The following is an 8,976-nucleotide window of genomic DNA, read 5'->3' as shown; positions in this document are numbered from 1 at the left end:
TGATGTTACTGCTAAAAGACTCAATTGCCTTCATGTCGTCTTCCTTGGATAATAATCTGACTTGTGTGTTTTTTAAAATGGATTTTCAAATTCCGGGTTGATGGATAAAATCCTGCCAGTTGGACAGGTCGAGGTTCAGTTCAGTGCAAGCAGTGAGGAGGCCTGTGGCCAACGGGTTATTTTGCCTTTCACAAAAATGTCCTTTAAGATTGCTTTCATTGTATCTAGTGATGCTGCACATGCCCCTCGATAGTACTGGACAATCGATGCCCAATGTTCGTAGCGTTGTTTATTTAACCCAAATTCCAGCAATCCCAAGGCGTTCCGGGCATGGGCAGGTATCTGAAAGATCTGTTTGAATGCTCGGCAGTTGGCAAGTTCCATGGTGTTGATTAATGCTGCAGGAAATACCAATTGACCATATGTAATTGAAGGAAGTAACTCTGGGTCATATTAGCAAGGTCCTGCGCTTTTAGCTAATTCTGGATTCCATCGCGGAGATAGCGTGCTATCAGCAACGCTTATCTCCCAGGCGATAGGAATCCATGCATTAGCTGGTAAACAGTACGATAATCACACTGCAACTAGCGAAACCTTGCTGATAGGGCAGGCTGATTTTAGCCATGTAATCCACCTCCCATGGATTACATGGCTAAGTCTGAAAATTAGCAGACATCAAAAAGCAGCGTTAACCGTGGTTAGCGCTCCTCTTTTTGCTCTAGCAGGGTGAGCGTGAAGCTTGATAATAGGAGAAATGTCGCTTAGTGACATTTCTCCTATTATTTTGCTCTGGAACGCCCACTTAGCATCTCATTAGAGATGCAAAGGGAGGCGTAGTGGAAAAGGGTGCTAACATGAGATTTTGCATGTTAGCACTCTGTTGTTGATAGGGTGATATTTTTATCTCTGCTTCTTTGGCTTTTAAAGCTAAAAAAGTGGAGATAAAGCCCTTGATAATATGCCCCTTAGCTCTTATGACCTTTCGGATGGGCTCAGTTGTTGGGCTACTTAGTTTGGAGTTCAGTTTGTATAGGGCGTACGTCACTGCCTTAGCTTTTGATTTGATGGATGCAGTGTGTGCTGTGGACATCCCATTGCTCATGATCCAAACCCCCAGATAATTATATTTAGTTGTTGTTGCTATTTTCAACTAGCCCATTCTCCATTGTTGTTTAAGTTTATTTGCATACTTCCCAAAAGTTACTACCTTTGTTTTTCCTGCGTTTCCTGTTAGATCGTTTTCGTTGTTATAGATGCTTAGTGCGTCCAATGTTCTTTGCATAACTGACTTAGTATGATCCATTAGCACCATGTCATCTGCGTACTGCATTAGGAATAGTCTGGTCCTCCCGATTTTAGGGGCAAACAAATTGGCTTTAGATATTGTTTTGCCAAAGTCCGCAGTGTGTAGATTAAAAATCGGGGGCACCAGTACACAGCCATGTTTCAGCCCTCGGCCTGTGTAGATTTTTTTTGTTGCTGAATTCTTAGATAATTTCACCCGTATCCAAGTTCCAGTATTAAGGGCAACAATGGCTTTCAGCAGCATGATCAGGATCCCCCCGTTTTATACTTTCCACCAAATCAGCTTCCTGTTAAAGCAGTCAAATGCTGCAATCTATGAAGCATGCGAAAGGAGGGGCTATTTTTTCTGGGTGGACTGTTCTAACAGATGTTGTCCAATGTTGATGCAACTGCCCTGAAGCCGGATTGGTAAGCTGGTACAATTTCATTATCATTGGCCCAGTTTTGCCGGTCTTGAAAAAGAAGGCTTGCCTATCCCTTTGCCCCAATATGCAAAAGGGCTATCAGCCTATAGTTGGTTGGATCTCAAGTATCACCTTTTATGTGGATTAGTTGAAGCAGGGAACCTTTCCAAGCTTCAGGGATCATTGAGTTAGACATAAAGAACTAATAGAGTGGGGCAAATATGGTTCCCCAAAATTCATAGTCTTCTTTAAAGAGGTATCCAGGTCGGCCGTTGGGTCTCGGAGCTCCGCCCCTTCTGATGTTCTTTAGTATTGATACTACATGTTTTCCTGCACCAATAGGTTCAGTTGTTTCTTCAGTTATTGTTTGATAAATATTAGACAGGCTAATGCTAATGAGGGGTCGTTGCTGATACGGTGGAGTATGCTCAGAAGATCTACAGTACAGTGAGTTCACATGGTTAATCCATGTGTGACTGGCAACTCCATTACGCTGGTCATGGCAGTGCCTGGATAACTTGTTGATGTATGACCAGAATTCAGGATGTCTGCTTGGAATTAACAGACTGAAGATGTGCAACTATTGGGAGTCTGCCTGTTGCCTTTTGTGGTCCCATACTTTTTTTCTATGTTTTTACTAGCTTTCAGCAGACTTAGGAATGTTTTATCATCTCTCTCTCGAGTATGATTGTGATTGTCATGTCTCAGACCCAGCTTGCTTTGTTCAATTTTTTCACACCTAGGTTGGAATTGGCAGCACACCCTTTCTCCGTGATTGAGCTGATTATTATTTTTTTTGCCTAACAAGATGCAATACAGCTCTGGCACCAATTTTGTTCAATTCTCGTGTATGCCCGCAGCAACGTCTAGGGCGAATGCAAACCTGTTGCTCTTACATACTGGATGTATCTATTTTGTTCCATTTTATTCTTCTCAAGAGCTCATGTGTTTCTTCCCCGTTAGACTGACCCAGGGGGGAAATGCCCGGAAGACTGGCCATTTGCAATGAGGTGACTTTGGCCAGTGGAAGACGGTCACTGGTCTGCTGCACTGGTTATTGGAATTCTACTACTTGTTCATGCAAGCAATTGCACATAAAGATGTAGTCAATCAAAGATGTATTTTTTCCTTGTGAGTCTTTATTCATTTCAAAGTTGAAAAATGGTATCTCTTGTATTAACTTTAACCTATACATGTTTATAAGTATATTCAGTAGAATCCCGGGAAGGTCCCTGGGTGGCGAAACATAGGTTACCATCCCCAGGTTATGAGTATTTAAGTCCCCGGCCATTACAATCCCGCAGTTTGGGTGGTTGCTAAACAGCTCTTCAAGAGTATCCACCAGAACCATCATCTCACAGTGTCTCAATGTATCCTTGCAGTTGAAATAGACATTCAGCAGTAGAATCATTATTGAACAGCCGTTCAATTTTAAACCTTGCAGGTGTATAGTTTGGACCATATCTGTGCTTAAAGAAGATTTTGCTGTGGCTATGTTGCTGCCAATTTGTACGTATATAGATAATCCCCAGGATGGCCTTCCAAATATGTTGTGCTTTTTGCTGGTTGTTGGAATTCCATAAAACCTGGATGACCAATGGAGCAAGCAACCATGTATCTTGGAGACACAAGTCCCCAATCTGTAAGATTTCGAGTGCAGCTCTGTTCTGCAGCGTGGTTTTTCGTCTATACACATTCCATAAAATTATTTTTATAATCTCATTTGTTCTGCTCCCTGTTTCTTTTTATACTAGGAGCAGTTTGATTGTTGACCAGATCGAATCGTTGCATCTCCATCCTTGGGGAATCTTTATTGGTCAGTTTTTTCTTATTCTGAGATTGTGCGTTCCTGTTGAGTTATATTGGGAGAAAGGTGTATTCTTAAATTAAGGAATGATGTGGGGTGGGAAACTGAATGTGTCCCCCTTAAGATGGACTTTCTTGAGCTCCCTGTCTTTTTGTCATTAGATCCACCTCCTAGCATGTGTGGATATCTTTCCTCTTTTGGTTTATGTACAACAATACACCATTTCGCAAATTGGTCCTTTTCTTTCATGATTATTTGGATTATCATGTTATTTTTCCATTTTAATATTGTTGACTCTCTTATTGAGTTACTGCTCAGGCCCTTGAATTAAACTTGAATTAAATCTTAGGTCGTGTTGGAGGATAGCTCTGGGGTATGTTGGAGGATTTTTAGAATATTAGCCCTGTTTAATGTATCAGAGCTTCCACATGATGTATATTCAGGTGTAAAGATTGTGATATTATCCTCCGAATCCCTTTGCAAGTAAGCCCTTTGACTAACAGTGGAGGGATATGTTTCCGAGCGGTAAGTGATTGTTGTGTTTGCTCTTTTATCTTTATGGGCAGACTTGTTCCCTCATATCTCAGTGTTATCTTTTAGAGGGAGAGGTGTCCTTACTCTGTCCTTAGTATGTGGCTGTGCATCCTGCTCTTGACTTTTAAATGCTGTTCTATAGGGTGGCTCCACTACTATCTGTTTGTGGTGGGGGTTCAGTTTCCTGTAAGAGTTGCTTCTTCTTCTCATTAACCTGCACATCTTCACAATTTGTATTTGTAATTAGTTGATTTACTAGTGCTGTAATTAAGTGGTCATTCCCTGGTCTGACACTAAGCCTAGCCTTTGGAACAATTGGATAAAGTTCCTGGGACTCCAGGCAAATGTGTGCTTGGACATCCTTCAAATTCATTTTTTGACCCTGATTGCAGTCTTCTTTAGCCATACCCAACTGTAGTTCCTTTGCACGGTGGCAGTGTTTATTATTTTTTGTTTGCTTCTTCAAGCGTTTTTTTGCTCTCCTTGATAATGTTTTGCAAGGTTCCGTGGGCTCTTCAAGGTTGACTGCCTCGTCAGTGTTCTTAAGCAAAGTCTGGAAAGGGGCGACCATTCGGTCCCCCCGAACGTATGGTGGAGTACCTCGATCCCCCCGGGAAGCCATCTTGGGCGGGAGGCGAGTCTCGGCTGGTATGCCCGAAGCGGCGTAGCCAGGGCGCGCCTTTTTCCCGCCCTAGAGTGGGCTGGCCTAGACACCGACGCGGCCGGCCACGCCCTCGGAGGCAGGCGGGGGCGGGTTCACGCCCACCCTGAAGACGGATAAAAGGAGCGGAAGCCAAGAAAGCATCCTCTTGTTCCTGTGCTCTGAAGCTGCACCTCCCCGCTGCACGTGAGCTCGAGACGGAACGAAGAGCCAATTTTGACCCACCCACCAGCCCCTGAGGACAGCGATTCGTTGTGAATACAGTTGATATAGTATCTTTTGTTTTCTCTGTTTTCTTACAGGTTGTGATGATATCGTGAAATTTCTTAAGATGCAATAAAGATTGGTTATTTTCAGTATATTTCGCAAATAAAGTTTTGGAACAAGGATTGAGCAGTATTCACGCTTGGTAATAAGTGATGTTTGCTTTGTAATCTTAGTAACTTAGTTAGACTTGTCGTATTTATTTTGGTCGGGCGGTAAGGTCATGATCGGTGAGCAGTAATTCGAAGATCCCTATGAGGGGGCGTCACCCATTACGGATGGGAGCGCGCGGGGGAGGTGGCCAATTGGCCCCTCAACGGGGAGGCGGTCCTGTCTAAGGAGAGGCCGCCGGAAGGAAAGGAAAGGTGGTCAAGGCTCCTTCCTGGATAGGAGGGGCTACGGCCCCTCCTGGGGAATTTCCCGGGGCCAGGACATCTGCGACGGCAGATGGGTAAGTTGTGTGGGGTGCGGGAGGGGGTTTACGCTACCTTTTAGACACCTCACACGAGTCCTCGAACGACCGTTAAATGGCGTCGAGTTTATTGGGGCCCCCGTCAAGTACAAAGGGAAATTGGTAGATGCACTTGAGGTACGCCTCTGTGCGGTCACTCCTCTCACAAGTGAGGGGGGTATTTCTGGTTTAGGGATCTGACACCGGTTACGACCTTGCCGTTGGCCCTTAACGTTAGGATGTACAATTTCAAGTCAAATGTTTTGTAGGATGTTAGTTCGGCTAGGAGAACCTTTGTATTAGAGATCTGATAAGGTTAGCCAAACATCGTAATGTGGAAATGAAATTGTACATAATATGAAACTGTTATTTTAATGTTTTAATTTTGTTTCATATTTTAAATAAATACGGCCGGGAAGGGTGACTCCCTTCCCGCCTTCCAAAAGTTCAAGAACGGTTTCCGGTTTCCCAATTCTTGGGGATTGTGTTGAGAGGGGGTGGCGGGTATCTCAGCCATATTGCCCGTTGCAAGTTCCTCATGTTTGGATATATTTTGGCACGTCGCTTATGCCAGCTGCGAATATGTTGGGGGGGGGTGTCTGGCCCTAAAGTGTGTTTGCTGACTTGAGTCATGTTATGCATAGGAGACTTCACTTCTGAACATGAGTTCTGTGGGATGTAGTAGGCACTCTTCATTGCAATTTGGTGTGACAAAATGTGCCTGCTTCGCTGAGTTGTCAAAAGACTCCTTTCCACAGTGTTCTTAGTCCAGTTGGTAGTGGCGTAAAGTATTTGCAGATTGTCATAACAGTTGAATTGGATTTAAATTTGAATTTCAGTGCACAATGAGGGTAGATTCTAACCGCTTTTGGATCTATGTGTGGGGCTTTGTCGTAGTACCGACACCGGTACTGATTATTGTGCTCATTTTGGTGCATGGCCTGCTCTTTTTCATTTTCCTCCCATATCGTGCACAAGCTTGTCTTAGATTTCTTGTGCGGTCCTGTCCCGCAATTCATAAGGTAGTTTGTAAGCCAATTTCCAGGTGTGTGACAGGGATTTGTGTTCGTTATCTGTGTTTACTCTTCTCTTGTTTGCTCCGTTTTCTCTGTTTTCAGTACTATCCTTGATGTTATTTGATGTCATTTGGGGTGGATGGAATAGGCAGCTTTACTTGATTGGTTATTGTTCTATTTTCACACATCCAAGTGCTTTAGTTAGTCTCTCTGTCTCTCTCCCAATGTGTGACTTGAGCCTAGATATTATGGGGACCTTTGTTGCTCGTGTTAATGTCCTTAAAGGCCTTAGTGTACTCCACTTAATCACAGGTGGAGAGAAGAGTGGAAAATTCCCCCTCTCACCCTTTGTTTTCCCTATACACCTTTCCTTTGTTACCAGGGGGGGGTACAATGTCACAGTGCCCCAATAGCCAGTGCTGGAAGTGTGGTACAGTGTGGTAGAAGTGTTGGAGAAGAAAATGCTGTATGGTAAAACCCTTTTATGTTGTATGTTTGTTGAGTCCTTATGGTTTGCAGATTTGTGATAGGCGAGGCAGGGGCAAGTTGATGATAATGTTAGTGCGGAGGGGTGGAATCAGGGGGGCCTTCGCAGGCTGCACCCGGATCTAACCGTCCGTCCGTCAGCAGTGCACTCTCAGCAGACTTCGCCTAACGGCAGCTGCACTAGCTCAGCTGAGCTTCCTGCGCTTCTTCGCCCCCTTCGCACTCTGCAGCAATCTCACTGATGCCAATTCCCCACAATAAAACAAATTAAACAAATTCTGCTCCTGCCTCCATGCTCTGCTGCCTCTTGCCGCCGCCCGGTGTCTGGTGTGTGCGATCAGTGGCGTAGCTAGAGACAGTGGCGAGTTAGCCAAGAAATGTACAATACTATTCTAGCACAGTCCCTCCTGCTTTGTTGTCTTGTTGGCTTTCCGCTCTGAGTAATAGCGCTATGAGACCTACAGGTGATATATACGCTTAAGAAATACCAAATAAAAATACAAATTCTAATGCTGGTTGCTGAGTGCCTGACCCAATCTTGACCGCAAAACTGCAAAACTGCAGTAGACCCCAGCAGGAGACGACGGTAGGGCCCGGGGGCTGGAAGCCGGGTGCGGAGGCACATTCTCGCATGGCCCTGCATCTTTGCGTGCCACCCTGCGTGCATGTGTCTCAGTAAAACCTCTCTCAGTTACATCTAGCTGATTCCTATTTGAATAGCCCCAACCATTATGTTCATTACTCGTATAGTTAGTAATAAGTTTACTCAATGGGGGAGGATTGAGAGGGGGCATAGGACATGGGCTGCCAAGAGACACCGGCGTTTCTCAGTCTGCACGCGCATGCAGGTAGTCTAGCAATTGATCTCATATAGCCCTAGGTCGGGAAGAGGGTGGCATTAGCTCAGCATACGTAGTAAGCTGCTCATTACATACTATAAGGTCATTTAGCCATTCCTTAAATTTGGGAGTACGTCCCTGCCTCCATCCGCAAGCCACTCATCTTTTTTGCCAGTAGCAAACCTAGTGCTGTGAATCCAGCACCCTCGCAACAACCATTCTCACAGCAGCTGACTTCCCTTAATTTATAGCTGTGTAGGCGTGCCGGGATATAGTAGGCACGATGTATACATTTGAAGTGTATGGTCAGAAGGCGACTGCTCGCCATGATAACCCCTGTTTACTTGCAGCAGTATTCCAATTGTTTATCTGTGAGTATGGTATCTAGTTCTGCCTCCCATCTCTGCCTTGCCTCTTGTCATGTGTGTGGGCGTTCTGAAGAAGCAGAGCGATACAACCTGGACACCACATGTATTGCATCGTTAATTTGGCACAGTGTGTGCAGGGTGTCACATCTTGTTGGTTCCTTCGGGAACCTGGGAGTGTTTGCTTTTAGCTTGTGTCAAAGTCTTATGTATAGAACGGCTTCCAGTGTTGTTGTGTCACCCTCTCCTAAAAGCGTTAACCTGTCTTTGAACATACCTTCCTGACAAAGGCCACCCATTGTATGTAGATTCCTTATTTGAAGCATATTTCTTCAGGCAGTTTCATGCATGACAGGTGCCCAGAATAGGAACTGCAGAGGGATCGGGGGAGAGTATGGGCAGATGCACCCTACTTTCCTGATCAGCCGTCCCCATGCACGGTTTGTACATGATACAGTTGTGTATGTGCTGCCTCCCACCGGGATGTCTGAACCGAAATATGCTTCCGATGGTAGCTGCATCATATAACCTTGTTCGATGGCTAGATGAGGCATGAATGGTGGTGGGTGAAGCCAGTATATTGTGTGGTGTGCTTGGGTACAAAGAAAATGTAGCTCGATGTCTGGTGCTTCAAACCCATCCCGAGAGAAAGGAAGCGTCAATGTCTGCCAGTTTATACGGAGCTGCTTTCCTCCCCACGCCTGTCTGATAAGCTGCGTTCTAATTACGCTAAATAAAGGGCGACCTGGGTGATATGGTATGGTGATGAAAAAATAAAGTAATTTCAAGACAACCATTTTCATCATTGAGATTCTATCGGCTGGGAGAGCGGCATTGCTATCCA

The sequence above is a fragment of the Lissotriton vulgaris genome, chromosome 5 (assembly GCF_964263255.1).
Source record: "Lissotriton vulgaris chromosome 5, aLisVul1.2, whole genome shotgun sequence".
NCBI lineage: Eukaryota > Metazoa > Chordata > Amphibia > Caudata > Salamandridae > Lissotriton > Lissotriton vulgaris.
Note: the sequence above shows the minus strand (reverse complement) of the source record.